This window comes from Chrysochloris asiatica, unplaced genomic scaffold (assembly GCF_000296735.1).
Source record: "Chrysochloris asiatica unplaced genomic scaffold, ChrAsi1.0 scaffold00086, whole genome shotgun sequence".
Classification (NCBI taxonomy): domain Eukaryota; kingdom Metazoa; phylum Chordata; class Mammalia; order Afrosoricida; family Chrysochloridae; genus Chrysochloris; species Chrysochloris asiatica.
In genome coordinates this window covers 6943878-6960434 of record NW_006408604.1, presented here as the reverse complement: position 1 = coordinate 6960434, position 16557 = coordinate 6943878, and positions in this window count along the sequence as shown.

Genomic DNA, 16557 nt, shown 5'->3' with positions numbered 1-16557 from the left:
AAGGTTGTATCACAGGTTGTTAATGAGTCTTTCTCTAATCCTGATGCTATGTTCCTCTTCATACAACCCAGCTTCTCAAATTATTTGCTTAGCATACAGACTGAATACGTATTGTGAAAGAATTCAACCCTCACACACATCTTTCCTGATTTTTAGCCATTCAATATCTCCTTGTTCTGTTCCAATGACTACCCTTTGGTCTTTGTACAGATTCCTCCTGAACACAATTAAGTTTCTGGAATACCCATTATTTGCAATGTTATCCATAGTTTATTATTTTCCATACAGTCAAATGCCTTTGTATAGTCAATAAAGCACAAATAAACATTTTCCAAGTATTCTCTTCTTTCAGCCAAGACCCATCTGACATCAGCAATGGTATGCATTGATCCACGTCTTCTGAATCCAGCTTGAATTTTTGGCAGCACCCTGTTCCTGTACTGCTGCAATCATTTTTTAATTATTTTCAGCAAAATTATACTTGTTTGTGATATTGTTTGATGATTTCTGCATTTTGCTGCATTACCTTTCTTTGGAATGAGACCAAATAGGGATCTCTTCCAATAAGTTGACCAAGTAGCTGTCTTCCAAATTTCTTGAGATAGATGAATAAGCACCTTCAGTGTTGCATCAGTTTGTTAAAACATTTCAGTTGGTATTTCATCCATTCCTGGAACCTTGTTTTGTGGCAATGCCTTCAATGCTGCTTGGACTTCTTCCTTCAGTACTGTAGGCTCTTGATCAAATGATTGAACAAGTTCTTTTTGGTACAGTGACTGTGTATTCCTTCCATCTTCTTTTGATGTTTCCAGTGTCATTCAATATTTTGCCCATAGGATCCATCCACATCATTAAAATCATCTTTACTTTGAGGAGGCTACTTTTTCCCAGTCATATTTTGAGTTTCTTCCAACCTGAAGTGCTTAACTTCTGGCACTATATCTGACATGGTTTTCCTGCTATTCATAAGGTTTTCAGTGGTTAGCCATTCAGAAGTGGTCTGCATTTTCTTCCTATGCTGTCTTAGTCTGGAAGCTCTGCTGAAGCCTGTCCATGGTAAATGAACTTGCTGGTATTTAAAATACTGGTGGCATAGATTCCAGCCACCACAGTACAACAAACTGACAGATGGTGGTGGTAGGAATTGAGGAGGGTACTATCAATATATATGGGCTCACGTCTTTTTTAGTAACTAGATAATGAGAGATATTGTTAGTTACCTTGATGGCACTTATAAACAATAGCAATTGTTAGTTACCTAGGATTTTGTACTGCCTTAAGATCACTCTTATCTCTAAATCCAACTCAGTGGTTCATAATACTGTGAACTTTGTTGGGGGTTAAACATATCAACCCATTAGAATTTCTTGTAATGATTCCACAGTTTTCACTTAGAATACTCTCTTTTTTATTATAAATACAGAACATCCTTGCTTCTAGATGCCACATAACTGTTGTCATTGTTGTTAGATACCATGGAATCAGTTCTGATTCATAGTGACCCTACTTACAGTAGAACAAAACATTGCCTAGTCCTATGCCATCCTCACATATCATATTGTTGTTATGTTTGTGACCATTGCTGCTGCCACTGTGTCAATCCATCTCACTGGAGGTCTTCCTGTTTTTCACTGAGCCTCCACTTTACCAAGCATGATGTCTTTCTCCAGGGACTGGTCCCTCCTAACCACATGTCTAAATTATATGAGACTAAGTCTTACCGTCCTTACTTCTAAGGAGTATTCTGGTGCTATTTCTTTTTTTATTTGAACTCTCACTAGACTTCTTGCCCAATGGGGAGAAATTTCAAAGTATGTGGGGTATTCTCCAAGTCTGTGCAGACCACCTGTGAGGCCACCCTGTAAGGCTATGCAGTGGATTGTTGTGAGGGGGCCTTAGTCATCCACCCAGATTGAGGGTTAGTCTATCAGGTCATGTTCTTTCATATCTGGAATATATCTGATCGAGGGAGGAGGAGTTAGAGCCCAGCTGTACTTCCAACACAGATTTGTTTGTGTTTCTGGCAGTCCATGGTACTTTCAATAATTTTGCCAACACTGTAATTCAAATGCATAGCTTCTACAGTCTCCACTATTTGTTGTCCAACTTTCACATACTTGTGAGGCAATTGAAAAAAACATGGCTTGGGTCAGGTGCATCTTAGTCCTCAAAGTGACCTCTTTGCTCTTGAACACTTTAAAGAGGTTTTTTTGCAGCAAATTTGCCTAATACAACATGTCTGTTGATTTCTTGACTGCTGCTTCCTTGAGAGTGGATAGCAAATCCAAGCAAAATGAAGTCTTTGATTCCTTCAATCTTTTCTCCATTTATCATGATGTTATTTATTGGTCCAATTGTGAAGATTTTCATTTTGTTTGTATTCTGGTGCAATCCATACTGAAGGTTGTAGTCTTGATCTTCATCAATAAGTATTTCAAGTCCTCTTCATTTTTAGCAAGCAAGGTTGTATGTCATCTGTATATGGCAGATTGTTAGTGTTATTCCAATTCTGATGTCACCATTTTCTTCATATAATCCAGTTCCTAAGATGGTTTTCTAAACACTTAGATTGAATGCTGTTTTGTTGTTAAGTTTCATCAAGGGGCAGTTTGTGGGTTTGAATCACTGATCTGTGTTTAGCAGTCCAGTACTTATCCCACAGTACCATACCAGGACTCCACAAATTGAATAAGTATGTTGAAAGGATACAACCCTGGCATACACTTTTCCTGACATTAAACCATTCAACAGCCCCTTGTTTTGTTCCAATTGTTACCAGACAAAAGATCTGGCTGCCAGACCTTGCAATCCATTCACAGAGACAGGGTACAAATCAACATGTTTTATTGGCAGACCTAGAAGGTGGTGAGATTCTTCTCAAAGACTGTCTTACTTTCCCCCATATGGTTGGAGTTCTTATACTCTCCTGGATGTCAATACATTTGTTATTGTCACATTCCTTTTTCAGAGTTCCATGGCTTGCCTATCCAGGAGTATAGTCTGCACACCCCAGTTTACAGCCCCTTACATTCTGGGAGTAAATCTCCCTTGCTTCTTCAAAACAGAGATGATGGTTTTGTTGAAGACACCTGGGGGCCAGATACTTTGTTTCCTTGGAGGCATGAGATGATAGCCTCTGGTTTTCCTCCAACTTGCCTCTTTCTTCTGAGTTTTAATTAACAATACCGTACTAAATCCTTCAGCCTACATGGCCCGGGAGCACATACACAAGGGAGAAGTTAATTGAGGCATCAATGATTGGGAACAATGATTAAAAGGGTTTATGATAAAAGGAAAGAGTTTAAACATATATAACTAAAAAATTTACTAAAATCCCGCTCTCACAATGACTGCCTCTTGGTCTATGTACAGGTTCCTCATGAGTACAACTAAATTGTTTTGGAATTTCTATTCTTCTCAATGTTATTTATAGTTTGTTATGATCTACACAGTCTAATGCTTTTACATAGTCAGTAAAGCACAATTCAACTTCATTTTGGTGTTCTCTACATTCAGTCAAGATTTATCTGACGTGAGCAATGATATCCCTAATCCCATATCCTCTCCTGAATTTAGCTTGGGTTTCTGACAGTTCCTTCTTGTTGTACCATTGCAACTATTTTTAAATTATCTTCAGCAAAATTTTACTTACATGTCATATTAATGATATTGTTTGATGATTTTCACATTTTGTTGGGTCATCTTTCTTTGGAATAGGAGCAACTATGGATCTCTTCCAGTTTGTAGGACAGGTATTTGTGTTCCATATTTCTTGACATAGCTAGTGAGCACCTCCAGCACTGCATCAATCTGCTGAAACATTTCAGTATGTATTCTGTCAATTCATTAATTACTGGAGACCTCTAGTGTCTTCAGTAAAGTGTTGAATCAGCTCTGACTCATAGTAACCCTGTATAGGGATTCTGAGGCTTTTTAAATCTTTTTGGGAGCAAAAATGTTTACCTCTCTCCCACAGAGCGACTGGCGGGCTCAAACTGCTGACCTTGTCATTGGTTTGCAGTCCAGTCCTTATCCTATGGAGCCACTATGCTCCCTAGTCTTCCTTGTTGGTGTATGGATATTATCCTATCACAGACAGCATTGTTTTGCATGATAGATCTTTAAATGCTCTTATTGACGATGAATGTGATGCCATTCCTCTTCAATTTGTCATACCTGACATAGTAAACCGTATGATTGTCCAATTCAAAATAGCCAATACCTGTCCATTTCACCTTACTAATAGTATTTCATTTCATTTTTGACAACTTTCACTTTTCTTAGATTCATACATTATACAGCTCACTTTCTGATTAATGGATGTTTGCAGTTGTTTCTTCTCATTTTGAGTTGTATTTCATTATGATTGTATTCAAATGATGAATCTGAAAGTTTTGTTCCATTCAGACTTCCAGTCTTTTAAACTGTGGGAAAATAAATTTATGTTTGTTAAAGCCATCCACTTGTGGTATTTTGTTATTGTTGATGTTATTAAGTGTTGTGAGTCACCTCATGCACAACTGAATGAAGAACGAACTGGCCCTGCATCAACCTCACAACTGTTATTATACCAAGTCCATTGCTGCTACCACCGTGAAAATCCATCTTATTGGAGATCTTCCTCTTTTTCATTGACTCTCCACTTTACCAAGTATGATACCCTTCACCAGGGACTGGTCACTCCTGATAAGATGTCCAAAGTATAAGAGACAAAGTCTGACCATTCTGGCTTCTAAGGAGCATTCTGGCTGTACTTTTTCCAACACAGATTTGTTTGTTCTTTTTGCAGTCCATGGCACTTTCATTATTCTTCTCTAACACCATAATTTAAGTGCATCAGTCTTCCTTATTCATTTTCCAACTCTCACATGCACATGAACATACCATGTCTTGGATCAGGTGCACCTTAGTTCTCAAACTGATGTCTTTGTTCTTGAGCACTTTAAAGAGGTCATGTTAAGCAGATTTGACTAATGCAATATGTTGTTTGATTTCTTAACTGCTGCTTCCATGAGTTTTGATGGTGTTTCTAAGCAAAATGAAGTTTTTGACAACTTCAATCTTTTCTCCCTTTATTATGATGTTATTTATTGGTTCAATTATGAGGATTTTTGTTTTCTATACAATGAGATGCAACCCATATCAAAGACTGTGGTCTTTGATCTTCATCTGTATTTTATGTCCTCTTTCCTTTCAACAATCAAGATTGTATCATCTGCATATTACAGGTTAATGAGTTTTTCTCCAATACTCTTTCCACATTCTTATGCATATAATCTAGGTTCTGGGATTATTTGCTCAACATACAGATTGATCAAGTATGGTAAAAGAATACAACCCTGGCATACATCTTTCCTAATTTTAAACCATCAAGTTTACCATTGTTCTATTTGGTTGACTGCCTGTTGGTCTATGTATAGACTCCTCATGAGTATAATTAAGTTTTCTGGAATACTCATTCTCTGCAATATTTTGCATAGGTTGTCATGATCCACATAGTAGAAAGCCTTTGTATAGTCAATAAATACCAGATAAACATTTTTCTGTGATTCTCTACTTTCAGCCAAGATCCATCCAACATCAGCAATGGCATCCCTTGTTCCATGTCCTCATCTAAATCCAGCTTAAACATCTGGCAGTTTCCTGTCAATGTACTGTTTCAGCTATTTTTTAATATCTTGAGTAAAATCTTCCTTTCATGCAATATTAATGATATTGTCCGATGATTTCCACATTACAGTGGGTCACCTCTTTTTTGAATGGGCACAAATATGGATCTCTTCCAATTAGTTGGCCATGTAGCTATCTTCTAAACTTCTCAGCATAGATGAGTGAGGACCTCTAGTCCTGCATCAGTTTGTTGGAAGATTTCCATCTGTTTTCCATCATTTCCCAGAGACTTGTTCTTTGCCAATCCCGTCAGTGTACATTGAACATCTTCCTTCAGTACCAGTGGCTCGTTGATCATATGTTACCTCTTGAAATGGCTGAACATCAACTATTTCTTTTGGTACAGTGACTGTGTTTTCCTTCCCTCTTCTTTTAATGCTTTCTATGTCATTTAGTATTTTGCCCATAGAAACTTTCAATATTGCAAGTCAAGGCTTGAATTTTTTCTTCAGTTCTTTCAGCTTGAAAAATGCTGAGTGTGTTTTTCCCCTTTGGTTTTTTAACTCTAGGTCCTTGCATATTTCAAAGTCAATATTTGACTTTGTCTTCTCTAGCTGCCCTTTGAAATTTTAGGTTCAGCTCTTTTACTTCCTCATTTCTTACATTTTCTTTAGCATCTTTATGCTGAAGAACAAGTTTCAAAGTCTCTTCTGACATCCATTTTGGTCTTTTCCTTCTTTCTTGTCTTCTAAATGACCTTTTGCTTTCTTCCTTATGATGTTCTTGATGTCATTCCACAACTCTTCTGGTCTTTAGTAATTAGTGTCTAATGCACCAAGTCTGTTCTTGAGAGGATCTCTAAATTCAGGTGGGATATGTTCAAGGTCATATTTTGGGTCTCATGGACTTTTACATTTTTTTATCAGCTTCAACCTGAACTTGCATATGAGCAATTGATAATCTGTTCCACAGTCTTCCCTGGGCCTCTTGACTGTTGATGATATGGAGCTTTTCCATCATCTCTTTCCATAGACTAAGTCAATTTTATTTCTGTGTATTCCATTTGGGGAGGTCCATGTGTGTAGCTTTAATGTTGTTTTAAAAAGTTCTTTGCAATGAAGAAGTCATTGGTCTTCCAAAATTCTACCGTGTGATCTCCAGTATAATTTCTATTACCGATGCCATATTTTCCAACTATTCATTCTTCCTTTTTGTTTCCGATCTTTGCTCTCCAATCGTTAGTAATCATCAATACATCTTGATTGTATATTTGATCAATTTTAGACTGAAGAAGTTGTAGAAATTGTCAGTTTCATCATCATTGTCTGTTTCAGGCTGGGTTCTCTAGAGAAGCAAAATCAGTGAATCTTATATATGTGTGCATATATAAAGAGAAATTTATATCAAGGAAATGGCTCCCAATTGTAGAGGTGAGAAAGTCCCAAGTCTGGGTTAGCTGAGCCAAGACTGACAGGAGGGGCCATCAGGTAGACAGGCAGACAGGATACCCAAGTCCAGGTCAGGTGAACCAAGATCTGCGGGCAGGCCCAGAAAGCACATGAGCAGAAAATAGAGAAAGCCACTGGCTCTGGTTCAAGGAACTGGAGAGGTTGGAGGAGACCCAGATGTGAAATCCAGATCCAGCTGCAAAGATAGGTGAACCTTTCCTGTGTATCCATTATATTGAGAGCAGGCCACACACCCAAGGAAATATCCTTGCAATTGATTGACTGCTCATAGCCAATCATTACAGAGTTAAATTTGCCTGCTCATAGCCAACCATCATAAAGTTAACTATGCCTGTATCAGGGTTTACCATACGGATAACCACATCTCAACTTCCAAACACTGGGAATTCTGGCCCAGTAAAATTGACACAAAACCGAAACTATCACACTGGCTTTAGTGGTTGGTGTAAATTTGAATAATATTGGTGTTAGCTGGTCTTCTTTGTGGGTTTATGGATTTTATCCTATCACAGACAGCATTATACTTCAAGACAGATCTTGAAATGTTCTTTTTGATGATGAATACAATGCCATTCCTCTTCAATTTGTCATTATTGGCAGAGTAAACTATGTGATTGTCAGATTCAAAATGGCCACTACCAGTCCATATCAGTTCACTAATGCCTAGGATATGGGTTTTTCTGTGTTCCATTTCATATTTGACAACTTCCAATTTTCCTAGATTCATACTTCATACATTCCATGTCCTGATTATAAATGGATGCTTGCAGTTCTTTCTCCTCAATTTGAGTTGTGCCCCATCAGCAAATGAAGGTACAGAGGGCTTTACTCCATTCACATCATCACGGTCAACTCTACTATGAAGAGACAGCTCTTCCCCAGTCACATTTTGAGTTCCTTTCAACCTGAGGTGTTCATTTTCTGGCATTATATCCAACAATATTCTGGTGCTATTCATAATGTTCCAATATTTAATATTCTGGTGCTCTCTGACAGTTTTCTACTGCTATTCATAAGGTTTTCAGTGACTAAATATTCAGAAGTAGTTTGCCTCTCCTTCTTCCTAGTCTGTCTTAGTCTGAAAGCTCAGCCGAAACCTGTCCCCATGGGTGACCCTGCTGCTATTTAAAATACCAGTGGCATAGTTTCCAGAACCACAGCAACTCACAAACTACCACACAACGACAAACTGACAGACAAGTGGTGGTTTTTTGTGATATCAGCTTTTTAAAAATCTATGACAGTCATTATTTTAAACTTGAATTATAATTTTACAAAATGACATATGGAATATTTATCACTTCTTTGAAATAACTTTCATGTTAGTTTAGGTTCTCTGAGACACAGATGCCAAGACTGCATAGACTGAGGGGAAGTTGAATGGGAGCCTCCTAGGAAAGTTAAAAAAAAAAAAAAAAACATTGGTAAATTCATGAGCAAAAGCCAGCCAATAAAGTGTTCCTGCTGCAGCTAATCTTCCTTACTGTTTCTGCTGCATCTAATCATTAATAAGAAGCCATTAGTGGAATGCAGGTCTTTAGCTCTAATGCTGGGATTCAAAGTGCAAGAGTTGAGACCTCTTCCTCATAGTAGGAAGTTAACACATCTCATTGTTGCCTCAGCTACCAAATCAGAATCTCCAAAACTGGCTTCTTTCTAATTGTTGCTGTTGTTATTAAGTACTGTTGAGTTGATTCCAACCCATAGCAACCCTGTATAAATGAGCTTGAACCACTCACTCACTGACCTTGAAGTTCAAATGACTGACTTTGCAGTCTGACTCATTAGCCCACAGTACCACATATTCCATCCTAAATTATGAACTGCCTCTTGGAAATCTCCATCTGAATGACTGACTTGGCAACACTGCATAATCAGTGATTCCATGCATTTTAAAATTAATTTTGAAAAATACATAAATAAATAAAATTCTGTCCTAACTCACACAATCCTTACCGGAGTAGAAAGCCTCATCTTTCTCCCGCGGAGCGGCTGGTAGTTTCGAACCACTGACCTTAAGGTTCACAGCCCGATTCGTAACCACTACGCTACCAGAGCTCCTTAGCACCCTACCCAAGTTACAGATCCTTTGTTGGCTCTGTGGGCTTATTTATAGATGAACCCTGATGGCACATAGGATAAGCACTGGGCTGCTAACCCCAAGGTTGGCATTTCCAATCCACCATTCACTCCTTGGGGAAAAATCGAGGCTTTCTGTTCCAGGGAAGATTTATTGTTGTTAACTGTACTTGAGTCTGTTCTGACCCATACTGACCCTGCATAGAATCTCCAAGGAGAGGCCAGTGGGTTTGAACCACCAACCTTGCCATTCAAACTGACCTTGCACATTATCCTGTAGTGCTACACCAGGATTTAATAAATCAAAATGAGAAAAACACAGTTAATCAGCTGATTATCTTATTAGATGCATTATCAGCAGTGTAATGCTTGCTTTAGAACAAATTCTATACTTAACTGAAGTGTGTTTAAATCCAAACTCTGCCTCTTATTATAAGATGGGGATAATTAAATGTATTTAGGGCTCAAATATACCAATATTTCATTCTTGCAGTAGACTGAATTACTTAAGATGACTCCAGCCTTGTCATAGTCTTTGTGACTCACACACTATGCAAATAAGGTCCTTGTGGCCCACCAAAGAGATTGGACAGCTTGTTAATAATGCAAATAAAGTGCATAGAGTCTTGGGGGTGGGGACCATGAAAGTACTGTGTATATAACACAAATAAAGGGACTGGTCAGTTTTGCCATCCCATTAAGTTTAAAAGAAAGTCAATACCAGAGTAGAGGGGGGACTTCACTACCAACCAGTAAGAAGAATCAGGAGCAGAATGAGTCCTTTGAACCCAGGGTCCTTGAGCTGAGACCTCCTACATGCAGGAGACAAAGAGGTATAACATTGGAAGCAGTGAGAGACAATGAGATGTAGTATCAGAGAAATGGCGGAGCAGAGGCAGCAGAACCAGGAGACTAGTAGGAAATCACATAGTGTGCTTCCCAGCCCATAGAGCAGGAGAGCCAAGCACCTTTGCACAGAAGGATTGCTGGTAGCTGAGCACTTGGCAGAGCTAGGACTTTATGTCTGATCCCCTTTTAGCTATTAGGTTTCAGAGGACAGAGGTCGTCTTGGCTTCACATTGGTAGTTTTCTTTCAGTACACCCTTCCTAATACCTAGCACATACACGGTTTACACAGATTTTAAATAAATGCTTTTAATTTGAGAGGTTCCACCTCATCCTTCAGATCCTCATGTCAAATGTCACTTCTCCCTCACTTACATGACAAGACAAGAAAAGGTAACTATATAGAGCCTAAAGTTTATTAGTGGTTACCAGTGGTAGGAAGAAGTGGGATAAGAGAGGGTGGTTATTCTTACTGGATACTGAGTTTTGGTTTATGGTGACAGAAAAATTGCATTGATTAAGGAGCTCTGGCAGCATAGTGGTTACAAATCGGACTGCGAACCCTAACGTCAGCAGTTCTAAACTACCAGCTGTTCCGAGGGAGAAAGATGAGGCTTTCTGCTCCTGTAAAGATTTACAGTCTCAGAAACCCTGTATAGGGTCGCTATGAGTCAGAACCGACTCCACAGCACATAACAACAACAAGGGTAGGGCTGCACAGCCGATTATTGCATGTGAAGTCAACAAATTCTATATTTGCAAAAAGGTGAATTAGCAAAAGTCGTGTGACAATGACAACAACGAAAGAGTGGCTGTGGAAGCTGCTTATGTACAGCCAAACACCTCATCAGAACTGGTTCCTTCATTTTGATGTTTAGATCATTGTTGTTGTTGTCAAGTGCCGTCGAGTCGATTCTCACCCATAGCAACCCTATATCGGGTTTCCGAGGAGCAGCTGGTGAGCTTGAACTGCCGGCCTTGCAGTTCAAAATGGCTTTGCAGTCTGGCGCATTAACCGATAGTGCCACACCAGGACTCTGTTGAGATCATAGTTTCATGAAATAGCCAAGTGAATGAGCCGAACATGATTAGTGCTTCAGCTCTACTTCCTAGTTCATTGTGTGCTCCCATCCAAGGCACAACAGTAGGTCTTTTTTGCCTGGAGAAACAGTAAGCAGGAGAGTCAGAAGGAAATAAAAAAAGCAGTGTGGCTAACTGCTTCCATGAATATCTGTTTCCTTTGTCAAGAGACCAGAAAAACTGGATGGTGCCTAGCTACAATTACTCAACATTTTGCTCAAAGAGTCTAAAGAAGGAAAATGCAGGATTTCGGGAGCCATGGAAGTTTAATGAACCCCTGAAGCTATTGCCCTGAGAATCTTTAAACCTTAAACTAAAATTAATCCCCTGAAAATAAACCAACAGCTTAATTTAACTAGTAAAGCACATCTGCCTTAAGCATTGTGCTTTTTAAAGAACTATCTATATAGGATCTAAATGACAACAGCATACTGAAAGAAAAGATAGAAACTTTAGGAGTGCAGTGAGCTTATGTTAACGGGGAAGGAGTATCTCAGAAAAGGTGGGAGATAATGGTTATACAATTTGAAGAATGTAATCAAAGTCACTAAAATGTCCCCGTGAAAACTGTTGAACTGGCACAAGCTTTGTTGTGCATATTCTCAGCAACAACAATATAATAAATCAAAGTAAAAGATATAATTCACTTCTCTGTTAACTCAGACTGAAGAAGAGTTCCTACCCTACCCCCTCCCCGTCATAGTTACTTATCATATTACTATCTTTCCTTCATAGGAATTAACACTTTTGTTGTTGTTAAGTGCTATCAAGTCAATTCCTACTCACAGCGATCCTGCATAGGGTTTCCAAGCAGTAACTGGTGGGCTTGAACTGCTGACCTTGCAGTTCAAAACAACTTTGCAGTCCAGAGCATTAACTCGCAACACTACACCAGAACTTCCTTATCACTTAAGGAAATTGTTGTTGTTAGGTGGCACTGTAGAGTAAGCACTGGACTTCTAACCACAAAGTCAGCAGTACAAACCCAACCAGTCACTCCTTGAGAGAAAGATGAGGCTTTCTGCTCCCATAAAGATTTACAGCTTTAGCAACCTTATACAGGGTTGCGATGAGTTGGAATCGACTGGATGGCACCTAACAACAACAACATGCCATAGTACAGGAGTCCTGGTGGCACAGTGGTAAAGCGTTCAACTGCTAATCAAAAGTTTGGTAGATCAAACTTACCAGCTGCTCCTCAGGATAAAGATGGGACAATCCGCTTCCACAAGGATGTACAGTCTTAGAAACCCTAAGGAGTCCTGGTGTGGCTCTGCGGATTAATGCACTGGACTGCAGAGTCAGTTTGAATCACAAGGTTGACGGTTCAAGCTCATCAGCCACTCCTCGGAAACCATATACAGGGTTGCTATGGGTCAGAACTGCCTTGATGACACTTAACAACAACAGAAACCCTATGGGGCGGTTCTACTCTGTCCTATAAAGTCTTTATGAGTCAGAATTGGATTTGCTTTTTGGTTTATGCTATAGTGTGAATGTATCCACTCAGTTTCTCATTAATTAAAAATATTATGAATTGGACCAAAACCTAGATTCCTTTATCTCACACCTCATAACCATCCATTAGCATAGCTGATCAGTTTTGCCACCACCCTGGTCCAAGTCTCCATTATTTCTCTTGTAGATGATTGCACCATCATCCTGAAGTGTTTCCCTAGCATAGTGGTTACGAATCGGGCTGCTACTCTTACAGTCAGCAGTTCGAAACTACCAGTGGTTCCGTGGTGGAAAGATGAGGCTTTCTGCTCCTGTAAACATTTACAGCCTCGGAAGCCCTGTACATGGGCGCTATGAGTCAGAACCGACTCCATGGCACATAACAACAACAACTACAGTCTCCAGTCTGCTCATAACTCAGAATCCATATTGGTCCTATAAAAGCATGTCAGATCACCCCATTCTTTTTTTCAAAACTCTGCAGTTGGCATCTCATCTCATTCTAATAAAAAGACTTTGATCATCTGGCTCCTGGGTTCTCACTTCATCTCCGCTGTCATTCCACTGAAGACTTACTTACTCCTGTTCTTCCGTTACTCATCCAGATGACTTACTCCTTTCCCTCTTTCAGGACTTTGCTCACATGTGACTTCATCAGTGATGATCCCTGCGTCCCGTTATTTTTCTCCACAGGTCTCATCACCATACAGTGCCACACTATATAAAGTATTTGATTATTTATTGGCTGTCTATCCCCACTAAACTTAACAACAACAATAACCCCCCACTAAAATGTAAGTTCCATGAGGGCAAAAATTTTTATATATTTTGTTTGCTGTTCTATCCACAATCTCTAAAACAGTGCCTGAAGCATAAATAAATAATTTTAATGCATGATAATATTTCTCCAACTCCATCACTTGTTGTTAAGTGCTGTTGAGCAAGTTCCAACTCATAGCAACCCTGTATAGGGTTTCCAAGGAGCGGCCGATGAGTTTGAACGTCGACTTTGCAGTTCAAACCACCCTTGCCGGTCCAGTGTTTATCCTACAGTGCCACACCAGGACTCCTTCACTTGTTGTTGTTGTTGTTAAGTGCCATCGAGTCGGGTCCGACCCATAGCGACTCTGTACAGGGTTTCCGAGGGTGTAAATCTTTACCGGAGTAGAAAGCCTCATCTTTCTCCCGCGGAGCGGCTGGTAGTTTCAAACCACTGACCTTAAGGTTCACAGCCCGATTCGTAACCACTACGCTACCAGAGCTCCTTCACTAGACTCAGTGAAAGACTGTGGTTTACTCATTGATATTGGTGCTCTACAAATGTTCTTTGAATGAATGAATATGAAAATTTTTGAAAAAGAAATCTATAGCTTCATTTATTATTTTGAAATTCATATTATATTTACACCAAGTAGCAATTATTCGGCACAGATGGTGTTATTTTCAGTTGGTTTGAATAGAAGAAGAAAATAATTGGAAAGCAAACACTATCCATTTTGAACCTTCATTTGAACAATATCCATTTTCAAACCTTGCTATTTTAAATTAAAATTATGCTCTGAAATTTACAGAAGGGCTGAAGCAGACACTTGTAATTCTCCAGACATTGAACCCATATTTCTTAGGCTGATGCACAACTTAAGCTCTCTGTTGTCTTATTTTCGTTGCTTTCCCATTACTGTATGCAGAGGATAAAGAGAAACATTCATTCTCATAGAACTGCACAGCATACGAAAGTGATGAGGACTGCACTCTAAGAGGATTAAGCACACAAAGGAGATAATTAACTTGCTGAGGCCCCACAGAAAATTGCGGAACAGCAAGAATAGTATTTGGAGTCTGTTATTTTAAGAAAGATGAATTCAAATATCTACATGTTCATACCTCAAAGTTCATAGATAGCCCTAAGCACTAAATAAATTTTTAAAACTATTTAAGGTTAAATTTAATGCAAAGAATATGTTAATAATTTAAAAGTGTTTTGTTTTTATATGTAGGTTGACTTCAAGTTTAAGAACAAAATAAACTGTTATTTCTGTTACTGTCTTTTAAATCAGTGACTTGACTCCTGGTGTAGTGCTATAAGATCAGCATTGGACTGCTGACCACAAACAAGGTCAGTGGTTCAAACTCACCAGCTGCTCCTTGGAAACCTATAAAGAGTTGCTATCAGTTGAAACAGACTCATGGCACTTAGCAACATAGCTACAGAGTTCCAAATAATAAAATTTAACTGGGGAAAATAATAAGAAAGATACTAGGTTTACCTCTCTAACCACAAACCCTAATTATTGTTGCTGTTAAGTACTCTCAAGTCATAGTGACCTTGCGTAGGGTTTCCAAGGAATGACTGCTGAATTTGAACCACCAACCTTGCAATTCAAACCCACCTTGAGACCCAGTGCTTATCCTACAGTGCCACACCAGGACAAACTCTAATTGTTGGTTTTATAGCCAGTTAAATAATTCTTTGCTTGGGCGAGTAAAATATGAGTGACTTTAATATTCCTTTGAGCTTTTCTGAATCTTCAAAAATTAATAAAAGCATGGCTTTTATAATAAAAAATATGAAAAATTAGTATGTGCTTATGTATTCTTCTTAATGTGGAGTCATTTCCCTTGAATACAATGCTCACCACCTCAGTTCAGACATTAGAAATGGATCTCACATATTTGAAAACAAAAGGCCTAGTTGATGTGATAGAAAAACAGCTCTGATTCAACCAAATTTGACTCATTCCCGGAGTACTGTGTATTACAAATTATAATGCCAGAGTGATAAATCATAATCCAACTAAAATGAAACAGACAGGAGTCAAATCATCAAATAAAAGAGAGAAAACTTTTTGAGAGGATTTAAAATTTCTTTGATGTCTGTAATAGTGGTTTTGTTTTTGTTTTTTTTTGTTTTTTTAAGGCAATAGTTTTTTTTTTTAATCTTAGCCTAAAAATCTTAAAATATCTTATAAATAGTTATTTAACACCACTGATACATTATTTCAGAGAAGATTTTAAATCATTCTGACAAAGATAGATGTCACCAAGGTATCTACAACAGGAACACCCTTATCCTACTTCCCAATCACCTGAGGAATTTTGGCTTGATCTGGTCTCTCAGCACTATTAATTCTTAGGTCTCTGCCACTGTGAAGTTACTATCAATGGGTGGTGGGTGACAGTTCACTTACCCATTAATGATACCAGCAAGACTAAGTAAGTCATTACTGTAGGTATCATCCCCAAGTCTAAAACATGGACAGAAAACAGTAAAATAGGAAGGGAGAGTAAAAAGTAAAAGGTTCAGGAGAGAAGCTTTATAACATACCTAATCTAGACTAAAAGGAAATTGGAGACTAAAAGGAAACTATCATGTTTTGAGTGGTGGAGTTGGGGCTAATTGAAATAAAGCTGGTTAGTATGTCTTATGGAGTCTTGACTTGGAGCTGTAGAATAAGCCCTAGACCGCAAGAACCACAAAGTGGTCGGTTCAAACTCATCAGCTGCTCTCGGAAACCCTAGACAGCACTGACTCCATGGCAGTTAACAGCAAATTATGTTTAATAAGGAAATTGACTTAAATGTTATTTAATTAAGAACACAATTTTCTTAGTACATATTTAAAAGTCTTCTAAATACAAATAATATATTATAAATTGTTGGGTGTGAAATTAAAATATTTATGTAAACCAAGAAGTCCCTACAAAAGTACTGTTGTTATTGCTGTTAAGTGTCGTCAAGTCAGTTCCAACCCATAGCGACCCTGTCTGTATAGGGTTTCCGAGGTGTGGCTGGTGAGCTTGAAACTCAGACCCTGATGTTCAAACTGACTTTGAAGACCAGCACAGTAACCAACAGAGCCACACCAGGACTCCTATGAAACTATGTTGCTTGTTGTTGTCAAGTGCCATCGAGTTGGTTCCGACCCATAGCGACATTGTATAGGGCTTCCAAGGTGCAGCTGGTGAGCTTGAACCACCAACCTTGCAGTTCAAATGGCTTTGCAGTCTGGCGCATT